This window comes from Babylonia areolata, chromosome 34 (assembly GCF_041734735.1).
Source record: "Babylonia areolata isolate BAREFJ2019XMU chromosome 34, ASM4173473v1, whole genome shotgun sequence".
Taxonomy (NCBI): domain Eukaryota; kingdom Metazoa; phylum Mollusca; class Gastropoda; order Neogastropoda; family Buccinidae; genus Babylonia; species Babylonia areolata.
This window is the reverse complement of record NC_134909.1, coordinates 12,930,361-12,945,878: the sequence shown is the minus strand read 5'-3', so window position 1 is coordinate 12,945,878 and position 15,518 is coordinate 12,930,361. Positions and strand designations below refer to the sequence as shown.

Genomic DNA, 15,518 nt, shown 5'->3' with positions numbered 1-15,518 from the left:
CAACTAGATAATTGTACACACACCCTTTTCTTCATGAATACAATGAATTCGACATAATAAAAAGTCTTGTATAAAGCCCTGTCTTAATATATATCGCGACAAGAGACAGTGTTTGCGTGATGGATGCCTATAGGTAAAAAGGTGGTTCCTTTCCTTGTGAGTTTTCATGGTCATTGCGTGTGATTGCGCTCGCAGAAGATCAAATACGCAGGTTAAAGATCCTGTAATCCACGTCAGCGTTCAGTGGGTTATGGAAACAAGAACATACCCAGCATGCACACCCCCGAAAATGAGTATGGCTGCATAAACGGCGGGGAATTAAAACAAAAACGATCATACACATAAAATGTTACATGTCTGAGTGTGTATGTGTACCTGAAATTTGATTGAATGACACGGGGGAAACGAATGAGGAGTGCCCAGTGGCAACCGTCAGTCGGCTGTTCCCAGGTAGGCAGACTGTTGTGCAAATGACCCCGTGTTTGTAAAGCGCTTAGAGCTTGGTCTCCGATTTCTAATTTCGAAAAGCTTCAGTTCAACTGATTAATTTTCAAATACATGTGTGTGTGTGTGTGGTGCACACACTCATTACTAGTACACGCGCACTTCCAGCAGTAAAGAATCATCGAGGAGGAGGAACTGTAAAGCCGTGGGAATCGTTCGTGAAAGATACAATTTGAGTGGACCTCTCGAAATCCCTGCTTACACAACTGAAATCCCTACTTGCCATACGGCTGAAATTCCTACTTGTTGGATTAATCCTCCACACTTCCACACCCACCGACCACTGGAAAAAAAAACAACCCACTGCTGACCAGTTCCCGATGCTCCAACCTGGGATAACTTGACCCAAACGATCTCCTCCCCACCCAACGACCAAACAGCAAAACCACCCCAGGTATCAGAACAAACTTTCCTCTGGACTCCAAAAGTGAAAACGTCCTTCAGGGACACCTCATTGGACATTCTTTTGAGCAGCAACACAGACACGCACGGACGGGCTGACCAGTAACACGCCGTGCACCAAGCGAAGCCATACAGACTCGGCAGTCCGCTCGTCACCGAACTGCGGGACAGGACATGACAAGACCTCGGGACAAGACTGACCACTCCGAGAGGTCCCACCAGCTCCAGACTCCGCCCCCCCTCCTCCCTAGGGGATGGACATCTCCACGTGTAGCCGACAGATGACTGGCAGGGCTCCGAGGTCAAAGGGTGGAGAGGCGTGGCTTGTTGACATGTACACACCCACCTTGTGTCCCAAGACCACACACTGCACGCCACGGGGCAGCGAGCGCACAGTTTATGGTCTCAGGGTGAAGGGAGGGGCACTCCGCTGCTCATCACCTCTGTGTGTCCGTGTCGATGTGCGCGGTGTCTCTCCAGGCCGGTACAGTGTGCTGGTGGTAGTTCAGTCGTCATGCAGGCGGCAGTGCTGTGTTGTGGCTGAGCGGATCATATGAACTGGCCCCCAGAGGGTCCTGTGCTCCGCACTAATACCAAACAAATCCAGGACTCGCCACCCTCCAACAACGCAACCTCCGCCGAGCCCAGACCCGAACAACATGATCTAATAGAGTCAGCCAATAGGTCGTTGAAACTCAACACTGCATTCTCAGTCCTCGACTGATTTACAAGCTTGCCTGCTTTAACACTTTCTTTCTCCCTTGCATTTCGTAATGGGTAGGGAAAAAACAACAACACACCCAACCCTGTCAAATAGGTAAATTATGTCTAAATATTGCTGGGAAAATCCAACGTGAGTGATGACACAACGTAATTCAACAAATGACTACACAAACCAACATACACAGTATAATCCAGCGACACTGGAGCCGCCGCGTCAGCATTAAGAAAACGACAAGCTGGGCCTGGGTTTGAGCCAAGCCCCTCCCAGTCCACTTACCTTTGTCTTTTTTCGCTGTCCCCCCTTTTCTCCGCTTTCCCTGAACGTTCCCTGGGGGGTGGTGGTGAGGCCACACGTCCTGGGTTACGTGCTCATACCCACATCAGTGCTCTGTTTCCACAGAGAACAGACAGCAGCGCACTTCAGTCTGTGATGTGGGCAGAGACAGCCAGACTTTAATATACGTGGTGGTTCAGGAATACCCATCCCATAAACCGTCCTCCAAATGCAACACGCTGAAAAAAACATCTGTCACTGCGCTTTGAAAAACGACAAACCAGAGAGAGAAATAAATAAAAGTAGGGGGTGGGGGTTCGAAAAGATCCCCCCCCCCCCCAAACAACACGAGTGGTGGTGTAGTAGCCCTGACTAACAGGCCTGTGCATTCCACGTAAATATATTTTTGCCTACGCCATTGTATTCATTACCTGGGATATTATAATTTTTTACATTCTGGACAAGGTACAATCTGGCCTGCTACACGCTGACAACCTCCTTCACCCACTACCAAGTACACGCAACGGCCGTCTCTCCAGGCAATAGATAAACAATGCCTCCTCACTCTGTGGTTTGGTCACACACACACACACACACACACGTTGCATGAAAACAACTAATGTTTCACCTGGACGCTTCGATCCGATCTTTATCATCTCCCTCTCCTCACACACTTCTTTAATATGAGGATGAAATGATTAAGAGTTAAAAAAAAAAAAAAAAGAAATGTTAAAAAGAAAAAAAGCCAACAAATAAAAACACTGCAAACTGACGCGCGAGCGCACTGGTATACACACATCCTGTTGAAAAAGAGGCCACCATTTTCCCCCCCTTCTCCCTTTGAGGACTTTACGCATTCGCACCACCGACAGTCACGTACACACGAGTCGTGTCGTGAGCAAAACTGCTGTAACACAGTTGGCATTAGCCAGGGTAGTCCTTGTCCAAACCGTCTACTGGTTCAATTGTTTGTTCAGTTTCAAGGACGAGCCAAAGTGTGCGGACAGATCCAAAAACAATGCACCACATCTGCTCTATAAATATATACATAAATAATATCTAGTAACTACTTTATGCATCCAGAGATAAAAACAGGTATTCATTCTATCCACGTACACGGGATCTTTCTCTGACACGCACACAAAACACAGGCAGAGCTTGTAGTTGTAACATCCGCCATTAAGTACGCGGCCTGTTTGCCGAACGACTCCCCCCAAAAAAGTGCTGCGCGCAAGGGGGGGGGGGGGGAACAAACAAACGACACGGTGTGTGCAACCAACTCTGCTTGGCACACATTTCCTCTTACAACTGGGTCACCAGTTCAAAAACAACACGCCCGTCCACTGCTGTCACCAGCCACACGAAGCAGTGCATTCACACAGACAACAAACAGGACTTAATTTATAATCCTGGACATAAGTGCGCGTGTCACGTTTCATACATTTCGGACGTCAAAAAAGAAAACCAGAAACAAAATATAGCATTCTTAAAAAAAAAAAAAAAAAAAAAAAAAAGGCCTGAGCTTGTATCGTGCTCATAATAAAGTTTTTATTAATTTATTTATCTATGCGGAGGATTGAAATGGGAGAGGGGAACGACTGTATTGCCAGATGAAAGGTGTCTTTTTAATAGACAAAGTATCGCAACAGTTTATGCTACGAGGGAGATTTCCATAGTTGTAGATGGAATAAATGAATAGGAGTATAGATCGGTTTTACAACTCTCTCAAGTGGTCTACGCCTGTGGTATGGACAATAAGCTGAAACAAGAGGGGATGGTTTGATGTGTGTGTGTGTGCGGGGGGGGGGGGGAGTAAGCAGATATAGAATGAAATCAGTGCAGAGCGACATGCGTGACTAATAACTAGCAAAATGTCACGATTAATTTTACACTACTGGACTGTGGGCGCAGCACACACACACACACACTGTTCCAGACAGGCCACCCTCTCCCCCTCCCTCCGATTATCCCCCCTCAGCCCCCCACCCCACACCTCGACAATGCAAGAGGATCGTCTGTCCATTATGTAGGCTTCCAGTTTACAGAGTGTCAGTCACGCCATTTGCATCCCCCCCCCCTCCCCTTTCTCTCTCTTCGGGTGGTTACAGTGTTGTTGCATCTCTGTTTTTCTTTTGTTTTTCCTGGTGGTCTTTTCTTTCCACCCTCCTTCCACATCCACCGAGCATCCAATACATGTCTTCTTACGTGTGTGTGTGTGTGTGTTCTTTTCTTTTCTCTGTGCGCGCGCGTGTGCACACACACACTGACCATCCTGAGAGACCTGAATGTTTCTCTGAGTGAGACTTGGCCCTGTTTGAGTGGGTGAGACTAGGTCCTGTTTGATTAAGACTATGTGCCGTTTGAGTGAGACCATCTTGTCGCGTCAAACAGTACAAATCGTGACATCTTGCCAGCTGTCGGGTCACGCATGCAACACTGCACTGGTGACAGTGAGGACTTCTTCTGCGTTCGTGGGCTGCAATTCCCACGTTCAGTCGTATGTACACGAGTGGGCTTTTACGTGTATGACCGTTTTTACCCCGCCATGTATGCAGCCATACTCCGCTTTCAGGGGTGTGCAGGCTGGGTATGTTCTTGTTTCCATAACCCACCGAACGCTGTCATGGATTACAGGATCTTTAACGTGCGTATTTGATTTTCTGCTTGCGTATACACACGAAGGGGGTTCAGGCACTAGCATGTCTGCACATATGTTGACCTGGGAGATCGGAAAAATCTCCACCCTTTACCCACCAGGCGCCGTCGCCGTGATTCGAACCCGGAACCCTCAGATTGAAAGTCCAACGCTTAAACCACTCGTCTATTGCGCCCGTCGACGGTGAGGACGAAACATTCGATTTCTTCTACACAGTGTCATGTTCACCACCACCATCACCACCACCAACAACAACAACAAAAAAAGGCAAACATCAAACACACACACACACACTCGCACTCAGAATGGTTTTGCACTTACCCCCATAGCAAACCGACTCAGTCACTTGCTGCCCATAGCCAGTCCAGTCCGCAGCTGTGGAAATGGCACTGTAGAATAACTTACAGTATATAGACAGCAGCTGTGGACATGACATTGTAAAATAACTTACGGTATATAGACAGCAGCTGTGGAAATGGCATTGTAGAATAACTTAAAATATATAGAGACAACAGCTGTGGAAATGGCATTGAATAATAACTTTAAAATATATAGAGACAGCAGCTGTGGAAATGGCATTGTAAAATAACTTACATTATATAGAGACAACAGCTGTGGAAATGGCATTGTAGAGTAACTTACACTGTAGGGGAAAAAAAGACATCCTCAAATTGCACATATCCTCTAAAATATTCAAACACAGAAAACAAAGGTGGGGGTGGGTGGACAAACCACTCCCAACAACCACCGAAATTGGAGCAAGAGACACCCTTGCAAAAATGCATAACGTGCCTCTACAACGCTGATCATTCCATCCATATCTTAATCGCTGGAGAAGGCATGTAATGCAATAGTATGCACTGGCACCAACGAGAAACTTCACTGCCACTTCATCTTCTTCACGGCTTTTGATAAGTTCTAAACCCTGGGGATCCCATGGACTGTTTGCACTATACCTCCACGGGGTCCCCGACTGCCTCCAGCGTCATTGTAATGCTGCACTATTCCAATCAAATCTGCGTTGCTTACACACTTCAAAGAAAGGCAGGCACTTTTCAGACATAATCGTGAAGATTTCTGGGGGCCAAGAAGGGATAAAGGGAAACAACTCTTTTTCGCAGCAGACGATCCCAGCATCAGACGACGCTCCGCACAAACAGATTCATTCTCATTATCTGTTCGCTTCAGAGACCCAACGCCCCTTAGTGTTAATAATTTTACTCCTACGAGTAAGACTGGGCGACTTACATAGATTTGGGAAAATTTTGAACAATGGGCATTGCTAAGACTGCTTATGCAAAACCCAGCCCAGGTCGTCAAACTCAACCCCATGCAGTCGAATGCAGATGGTTCTCCTGTATATAATGTACACATATATAAATACAGACAGAGCGTGTGACGGAAGTAATACATACTTCCCCACTGAACGCCCAAAGAACAGCCAGGAATTCACCCCTCTTCAAATAGCCAGGACTACCCCTTGGAACGCCAGAAGAACAGACAGGGCTACCCCTTGAAACGACAGATGAACAGCCTGGAATTCAACTCCACTTCAGACTGTCAGAACTTCCCGTTGGAACGCCAGAACTACCCTTGGAACACCAGGGCAAAAACCAAGACCTGAACAACGCTGACGTTACTTAATGGGTGTTTCGCCAATAGGTCGTCAATAAATTCAACCCTTTGTATTCCCAAGCCTTGAACAACGTGACGTCTGGCCAATACAGGTCGTTCAAAGTGGTGGTGGTGGTGGTGATGGGCCGTGGGTCGGGGAAAGCTAGCAGGTTGTACAGTTTCTCCCAGTACGTGGTGTAATCCTCAACTATACAACCGACTACCTCACCCCGCCTTCACGCCTCTTCTTCTGCTGCTGCTGCTGCTCGACCTCTTCATCTTTCTTCTTCTCCTGTCATGACACCCCGCCTCCCTCCCACCCCGCTGTTGGCTCCCCCCCCCCTCCTCTTCCTTCCTTTGTCCTCTCAGTGCCATACCATGCCGTCTGCCGCCACAGTTCATTGCTGAAACATGTATTTGGCTGAAGGAGGTCACCAACTCGTCAAGTGACCACCTCCCTCTCCTCCCCCATGAAATAACAGAAAATAAAAGTACCTCCATAAACAACTATCTGGAGCCCGGTCCCCACATCACGCCAGCCATTATCATCATGCAACCAACAGTCGCCTCACGCTGTTACCAACAAACTGGGCAACTCGTCAACTCGTAACAAAAAGGAGTTAAGTGTACATCGGCAAAAACCAACAGACCCTAGCTCAGCAAAGCCTTCCAAGTCCATGGTGTCAGCCTCGCTAAGATGGCCCTTTTCATGCCGCTGGGATGTATATTCTTCTTTCTCAACTCTGTGAAGAGTCATCGGGGCGCCGCACAGAACTGTTCATCAGATTCCACCAGGTCGGTCTGTTGTGTGCCAAAGCGTGGATCTCTGCTGGGATGTGTGTGTGTGTGTGTGTGTGTGTGTGTGTGTGTACACATCACATACTCAAACCTGAAAATGTAGTAGTGTCTTCAGAAAGACCATCTGAGCTGATGCTCCTTCGTCAATGCTGAAGATTGTAAAACGGCCCCATCAGGTGGACCCAAACGACCACCACGACAAAAGATCAACCCAAACGACCCCCAAGACCAACCATTGGTGGACTGAAAAGACATTAAAAAAAAAAAGAAGAAAAAAACCCCAAACAACCCCCAAACAACCTGAAGACGGACCAAAACGACCCCAATATACAGACGAGCAAAGGCGGGCCAAAACGACCATCAAAATACAGCTGAACAGGAGAGGAAAGGAAAGGAGAGAAAACTATGAGAGAAAAAAAACAAACAAAGGGGGGGATGGGTAGGGCAGAGATAAAGAGAGGGAACAAAAATCGGCGAGTGACTGACCGACTGGGAGGAAAAGAGAGGGAGGGAGGCGGGAGAGAAACAGGGACACACACACACACACAGAGAAAGATGAGGGAAAGAATGGGGGATGTATAGTATGGCGGTGCCCGAGACAAGGGACCGACAACACTGCGACCAGCTTCCTAGTTCCCCCCAAACCTTCCCCTGCCCTACCCACTCTCCATTCCATCTCCTTGGTTCTTTCTTCCTCCCAGAGGGGAGAGGCAATTGCATTTGCATATACATGAGAAATGGCGGCGCCCCATTCATCAGACCGCCTGATAGGCTGGAGGATGTCGACAAGCGACGACGACTTGGTAGTCGTGATAGTGGTGACCACCATCGCCATTACAAGCACAACACCCTGACCCGACCAGAGCCAGGGTCACAAAAAGACACCCCCCCCCCCCCCCACCTCCAAAGTCTGCCACCCCTCATTCACCCCCATCCGGAATTCTGCTTGGGAGTTGGTACTGTGGTTGCTGCTGCTGTTATTCTATAAATCCCCTCATCAAATAAAAACACGCATCCTTGAAAATGATCACATTCACTGGTGCCGCAGCCCTCTGTGTGTGTGAGCCTTCTCTCTCTGTAGTGTATAGTCCACGCCCTCTTCCTACAACTTTTCTCGGGCTACTGTTCCTTCGTCTTCCCCTTCCTCACTTTCCGTACTACAACTGCCACCACTACAACAACTACTATTACTTCGACCACTACCACTGTAGCCTTGGGAGTTAGATGGCCTTAGTGGGCCACCACAACGCTGACTATCCTATAGCCCTCTTGGCTGAGGGAGTTGGGATGTCATTTGGACAAGACACCCTCCACTATAATCGAAGTATAGCCCCAGATAGTCGGGAAAGCAGTTGCCTCCTCTGCTGTCCTGGTGGTCATGGTGGGGACACGACGGACTACCATACTGCTGCTGCTACTAACCTCCCTCACCCAATCAGCGGAGACGTGTTTGATGTGGGGCTGTGAGGCCAAAACATGGTGCCAGTCTCCGCCTGCTGCACGTACACACGGGAAAGAGTGACCCCTCACCTCCCCCCACTCTCCCTTTCCTTGTGAAGTCTGCTGACCCGACCCTTAGTTGCCCCCCCCCCCCCTCCTCCTCGCCCACAATCCCACCTCCCTAACTGATAGTCCTTACTATCCCCTTACGACCTACAAGTTAATTGGAAACACTGTTGAGAAACGACACATCAAGAGATCCCCACCCCCACCCCAACTCTGACATAAAAGAAAAAGAGTAGTTTTGTCGATACCAAGGCTGAACTATGTATCCACTCCACCAACCTCGCCTCCCCGGAAAATCTCTGGAATGGTATTTCAGAGAGGGGTGGAATGGAAAGGAGGGCAAGAGAGGGTGCCGGGAGAACGAGAGAGAGGCAGAGAGAGAGCAAAGGGTGTGGGTGGAGATGGAGGGAGGGCAGGACAAGGAAAAGGGGGAAAGCACGTGTTTGCACGCACGCGCAGTCCCCCCGCACCCCCCCTATATCCTCGGACAATAATTCCTATGAACTGCAGACCATCACGCCTCCCAACCACCATTTCCAGTGACAATACTGAGGTACAGCCTTTTACGACCATCGGGGCTGTGAAATCACATCCACTGTGTCTACGGCTTTGCATAGGAAGGCGGGGCCCAATCCTCTTCTTCCGGCGTTTTAATCTTCCCCAACCCCAGGTACCTCAGTCACACCCGCGTGGAGTGGGAGACAATGTGAATAAAATGCCTTTCCCAAAGTAACACAAAACACCATGGCGAAAAGGGGCCTCGAACCCTGATCGACTGGTGAACACTGGATCTGAAGTCCCAACGCCCTAATCGGTTCTGCCACGGTGCCTCCGACTACACTACAGACCATACTCCTGTAACTGTACTTTAGTTACCACACCACAAAGCACCTCTTACATCCAGCAGTTCCTGTGATGAGACAAGCGTGACGAGGGTTGGAGGTCTCGCTTGATCAGTTTCAGACAAAACGTTCCAGGGAGGACGGATGACGGTGACTGAGTGCCGCCCCCCCCTTTCCCGATCCCCCCCCCCCTTCCCCAAATCCCCCCCTTTGAAGTCGGCTGACCTGGCTGTCGGTTGTCTGCCCATAACCGCCACTCCCTGACCCCCCACCCCGTCCCTTCCCACCTCTTCCTACCAACCCACCCACATCAACTGATAGTCCTCACACCCCGAACGACCCACAAGTTAATTGGAAACACTGTCGGGGAACGACACATCAAGAGATCAGAGATCACCCCCCCCCACACACACACACACTCGCAGCCAAGACCCCCCCCACCCCCCCACCAAAAATAAAACTTATAAAAGAAAGAAAAAGTAGTCCTGTCGATACCACGGGTGAATGACGTACCCACATCTATCCCGATCCCATCCCCTCTGAAAACCTCTCGAATGGTACTTTACAGAGAGAAGGAAAGGGAGATAGTGTGTATGGGAGGGGAGCGGAGAAGACTCAGTAAGTGAGGGAGAAGGGAGGGCAGACAGAGAACGAGAGATACAGAGAGGAGAGAAAGAAGAGAGAGTGTGTGTGTGTGAGAGAGGGAGAGAGAGAGGTAATAGTGGTAGTGGGGAGGTCAGAATCGGCCGGGGCGGCGCCTACATTGGAGATTTTTTTCCCCCTCCTTCCGATGTCCGTCTCCATCTGTTTGTAAATGTCTGTACTATACACACACACAATCACACACTCTACCCCCCCCCCCACCCCCTTCTCCACTCCCACACCTAACCCTCCCCCATCCCTCTCCTCTATTTCTTTCCACAAAACACTCCTAACCTCCCCACAACCCCCTTCTTTCGTCTTCCCCTTCACCAGAAAAAACCTTGTCTGATGGAATCGGCCTATTCAGTTCTCCAGTCTATGACACCTTTGTTGAAGCTAGCCAACTTTGTGAAAATTATTACATAAAACCACTGACATATTACTTCTCTACTCGGCTAACTTCCTATACACACTGTCTCGGTTCATGTTAGAATGCAGACTTTTCCGTTTAGATGACGCAGCTGCATTATTCATTTACGAACTTGCTTCCTAATCATGCCACTGACGCTGTCGACATATTTTGTATTTTGTCTTTATGCTCTCTTTCTTTGTTTTGTCCCCCCCCCCCCCCCACTCCCCCTTATTTGTTGTTGTTGAATAAATCTTGACCCTGAGTGTGTGTGTGTGTGTGTGGGGGGGGGGGGGGGGGGGGGGGGGGAGAGAGAGAGAAGGGTGGAGGGGAATCTTCTTTCAATTCTATCTTTATTTTAATGTCCCCATTACAGATCCTGGTGATCATCTAACCGACGTATTACTTGTCACATTATGAATGTTACTTAAAAAGAAAAAAAAAAAGAGGGAGGTGGCGGGAGTTCTTCAATGGGACTGAAGCACGGAAGGAAACCAAAGAAAGAAGCACACAACTGAAGAAAATTACTTCATCGAAAAGGGAAATATTTTAACAGAATAGAACTAAATGATAATAATAAAGTCACAACATCAACGTTCCTAGTGACTATGGATGAACGTGTGTGTGTGTGTGTGTGTGTGTGTGTGTATCCGTGTGTGTTCATGCAGGTGTGCGTGAGCGTCAGTGCGTATGTGCACAGGCCCCTCAAACGGTCTGAGCGTGAGACTGACGATCAACGACACACACATACATACGAACATATACATACACGCACGCGCGCAAATATACGCAGACACACAAGAACACAACACACACTCTACCCTCCTCCCACACACAATCACCCAAAACAATACATTTGTTCAAAACAGACCCCCCCCCCCCCCCCCCCCAAAAAAAAAATCCCAATCGTCCTCAAATCGTGACGTCAGCGAGGCCTCACCGCCCATTCGCCATCACCCCCGAAGCCACACGCCATGGGCCGGTGTAAAAGCCTCAAACTGCCCCTCTTCCTGGCTTTTTGCCCCGTGGTCATTTTGGGTTAGCTTCCAATGCCTGCCCCCCCCTGTCCACTCGGAAATTCACCGTAAAAGTGTGGCAGTTCTGTTCCGCATATACTGATTCTAACTGGGCCAAGTTTAAGCTAGACTGTAATGACCCCCGTTATCCATTACGAGGGGGAGAAATCAAACTTTGGGGCGGGGTGGGAGTGGTCTACACATCATTGTTCCTACTGTTATCAGTAGTATAACTATCATCATCTTCATTGTTGCCAAGCGACGGATTGGAAGACTAGGTAAAGCCTAAAAATCTTTATACTTGACTTAAAAAACAACAACAAAAAAACAAACAAACAAACCAAGTTTCAAGTCTAGAGTCTTGACCCTGAGGTTCACCTGGGCTAGCCGGGGTAAAAACCCACGGGGGTTGGAAGGAACAGGCTGCCACACACCGAGAGCTCTGTTAGCTCTGCCGTCGACGGGCACTTGGTTTATGTTGACTGAATCACCAGGGGGGATAGCCAGGGGTCAAGTCGTTTTCACGGCGCTGTGAAGAGCCCCTTCCCCCTCCAAACCCCCCCCCCCCACCTAACCCCACAAAACCTAAAACGACTTCTATGGTGTTATAGGAGCGACACACTGATTTTATATGGCGTCAGGGAGCGAGTTTTACGACTGGTCAACTTTGCCCCCGTTCATTTATTTTGTACATCTCTTTTTTTTCTTTTTTTCTCCTCCTGTGTCTTTATGCGTTGTCACTGTCCCATTTCTCTCTCTCTCTGTAGTGCGTGCGTGTGCTTGTGTGTGTACATGAAACTCAAACGTGCGAGCCAGCCAGCCACTGACCTGCACATCAAACAAAGCAAAAAAAACAAACCTGACGGGAAATGAATGAGACATCTTGGTGAAGCCAAACCCCTAAGTTTTTGCTGCCTTTATTTATTTATTTATTTTTGCAAACAACACAGTCATATAACATTTAAATCCGCCGGATCAGCCATCATTCTTGCAAAACAAAACAAAACAAAAATCATCACCACTCACTCCCCCCCACCCCCCAATCCCTTTCAGCACCACCAAATTTCTCTCTCTCCCTCCCTCCACGGACAAGACGACAGGAAATTCTTCACGGAGGAAGGGAGGGGTGGAGTTGCCTCATGCAGGGGAAAGGGGGGTGAACGCCAAGGTGGAGACACGGGGAAGGGAAAGGCTGTGTGACGTGGCGGTGATGTGACGTAGCGGCGAGATGACGTGGCGGTGATGTGACGTGGCGTTGGCGTGTCACGTGTTGCACGAGCCTGGCGACCTTCACCCATGGCTGCGGACTTGCGGCGCTCAAGAGTCACAAGTTCGGAAGCCTACGGGTTGAAGTCACCAGGCAGCCGAGACAGGCAGATCCCGAGGTCCCTTCCTTTCTCCTCTCCATGGATCCATCCATCCTCCGTTCCTTCCGCACTTTTTTCTCAGTCCCCGAAAACGGAGTTCGGCTGCCCCCAAAACGATGGTCAAACACCCCCCACAGTGCACATACGAGAGAAAGTGCACGAAGAAGGATAAAACTATTCCTTTCTTCTGCCCAGTCCCATCTCCAAATCCCACCATCGGCATCCCCCGACAACGGAATACGGCTGTCAAAAACGACAGTGTACACAGGTCAAACGCCCCACAATGTAGCTACGAGAAACCGTGCATAGGGAAGATAGAGAAGATACAGCCCCTGACGAACTTCAGAAAGAACGTTTTGGTTTCAAAGTGGTATCAAAGCCTGCGGACACAACAAAAAAAACCCACCTTCAGTCGGTTCATCTGCCTTTTCTGGGAGGATACATTTTCCCAGAGCCAGACTCTTGTCATAAATGAACAGATAATATGTGTACATACACTGCGTTCCATAACCGAACCTGGGTGACCCTGGTCAGGTCCTGAGGAGGAGCCCATAAGCAGGTGACCGCGAGGGCCACTCCACCGCTCTGTGCGTGTGGGGGGATGAAGGTGGAGGGGGTTGGGAGTTCTTGCTGGGGGAAGCTTTTTCTTTCTTTCTTCCATATGGTTCAAAAGCATATTGAACGTGAACACATACACACTGAGGAAAAAAAATACATAATTCATTTACACAGACCTCTCAAGACAACACAAAAGAACTGATTCTGCTCAGCAGACACCACGCCCCGCCCCGCCCTACCCCTCTCTCAAAAAGCACTACCATCACCACCCACCATTCCACATCAACAGAAGAAACAAGCTCACCTTCAGATCCGCAACGCTCGCAGTCGAGTTTAGCTTGTGGCCGATGCCCTCAAGGTCACGTTGTTCAGGACTGGGTTCTTGATGCCATGGTGAAGGTAGCGTTGTTTCAGAGGGTGGTGGAGTCCTGGGTGTCTGTCTGTCCGGGAGATGGGGGTTTGGGGGGAAAGGGTCCGTCTGGAGTTCCATGGAACGAGACCTGGCTGTCTGCATATGGGTGATGTCCTGGCTGTCTGTAGAGGGGTGAAGTCCCGGCTGTCTGCATATGGGTGATGTCCTGGCTGTCTGTAGAGGGATGATGTCCTGGCTGTCTGTAGAGGGGTGATGTCCTAGTGGTAATGTCCTGGCTGTTGAGTGGTGAAATGCTGTCTGTCCGAAGAGGGGTGAAGTCCTGGCTGTCTGTATAGGGGTGAAGTTCTGGCTGTTCGAAGAGGGGTGATGTCTTGGCTGTCTGAAGAGGAGTGGTCCTGGCTCTCTGAAGAGTGGTGAAGTTTTAGTTGTATAAGGATGAAGTCCTGGCCGTCCGAAGAGGCGTGATGTCCTGGCTGTCTGTAGAGGGGTGAAGTCCTGGCTCTCCCAAGAGAGGTGGTTATATTTGTATAGGGGTGAAGACCTGGTTCTCTGTAGTGTGAAGTCCTGGCTGTCTGAAGAGGAGAGAAGTCCTGGCTGTCGGTAGAGGGGTGATGTCCTGGCTGTCTGTAGAGTTGATGGCCTGGCTGTCGGTAGAGGGGTGATGTCCTGGCTGTCGGTAGAGTGATGTCCTGGCTGTCTGTAGAGTGATGGCCTGGCTGTCAGTAGAGGGGTGATGTCCTGGCTGTCTGTAGAGTGATGGCCTGGCTGTCGGTAGAGGGGTCATGGCCTGGCTGTCTGTAGGGTGATGTCCTGGCTGTCTGTAGAGGGGTGATGTCCTGGCTGTCCGTAGTGATGTCCTGGCTGTCCGTAGTGATGTCCTGGCTGTCTGTAGAGGGGTGAAGTCCTGGCTGTCGGAAGAGTGATGTCCTGGCTGTCTGGAGGGGTGGCCCTGGCTATCCGAAGAGTGGTGAAGTTCTAGCTGTCTGTAGAGGGGTGAAGTCCTGGCTGGCTGTATACGAGTGAAGTTATGGCTTTCTGTAGAGGGGGTGAACTCCTGGCTGTCCCAAGAGAGGTGAAGTTTTAGTTGTACATGGGTGAAGACCTGGCTGGCTGTAGAGGGGTGACATTCTGACTGTCTGTATTAGGGTGACGTTCTGGCTGTCTGTATTGGGGTGAAGTCCTGGCTGTCTGTATTGGGGTGAAGACCTGGCTGGCTGCAGAGGGGTGACGTTCTGGCTGTCTGTATTGGGGTGACGTTCTGGCTGTCTGTATTGGGGTGAAGTCCTGGCTGGCTGTAGAGGGGTGAAGACCTGGCTGGCTGTAGAGGGGTGACGTTCTGGCTGTCTGTATTGGGGTGAAGACCTGGCTGTCTGTATTGGGGTGAAGACCTGGCTGGCTGTAGAGGGGTGACGTTCTGGCTGTCTGTATTGGGGTGAAGTCCTGGCTGTCTGTATTGGGGTGAAGACCTGGCTGGCTGTAGAGGGGTGACGTTCTGGCTGTCTGTATTGGGGTGAAGTTCTGGCTGTCTGTATTGGGGTGACGTTCTGGCTGGCTGTAGAGGGGTGACGTTCTGGCTGTCTGTATTGGGGTGAAGACCTGGCTGGCTGTAGAGGGGTGAAGTCCTGGGTGTCCGAAGAGGGGTGACGTTTTAGCTGAGAGGTGAAGTTCTGGCTGTCTGGAGGGGTGGTCCTGGCTGTCCAAAGAGTGGTGACGTTTTAGCTGTATAGCTGTTTTAGCTGTATAGGGGTGATGTCGTGACTGTCTGTACAGGGGTGATGTCGTGGCTGTCTGTACAAATCAAGCTCTCTTCCACGTCTTCCAAGATGGCTTGTCA

The 15,518-nt window shown here is 49.7% G+C and overlaps 1 long non-coding RNA gene across 3 annotated transcripts in view; it reads right to left on the bottom strand.

The window, feature by feature from the left end:
- Positions 1 to 14,545: 14,545 nt before the first annotated feature.
- The window catches only part of LOC143277554 (uncharacterized), a 617,781-nt gene continuing 616,808 nt past the window's right edge, over positions 14,546 to 15,518 (bottom strand). For all 3 annotated transcript variants that reach the window (XR_013053759.1, XR_013053758.1, XR_013053760.1), the window contains one exon: positions 14,546 to 15,518. This exon is cut by the window's right edge and continues 161 nt beyond it. This is a non-coding gene — a long non-coding RNA (uncharacterized LOC143277554).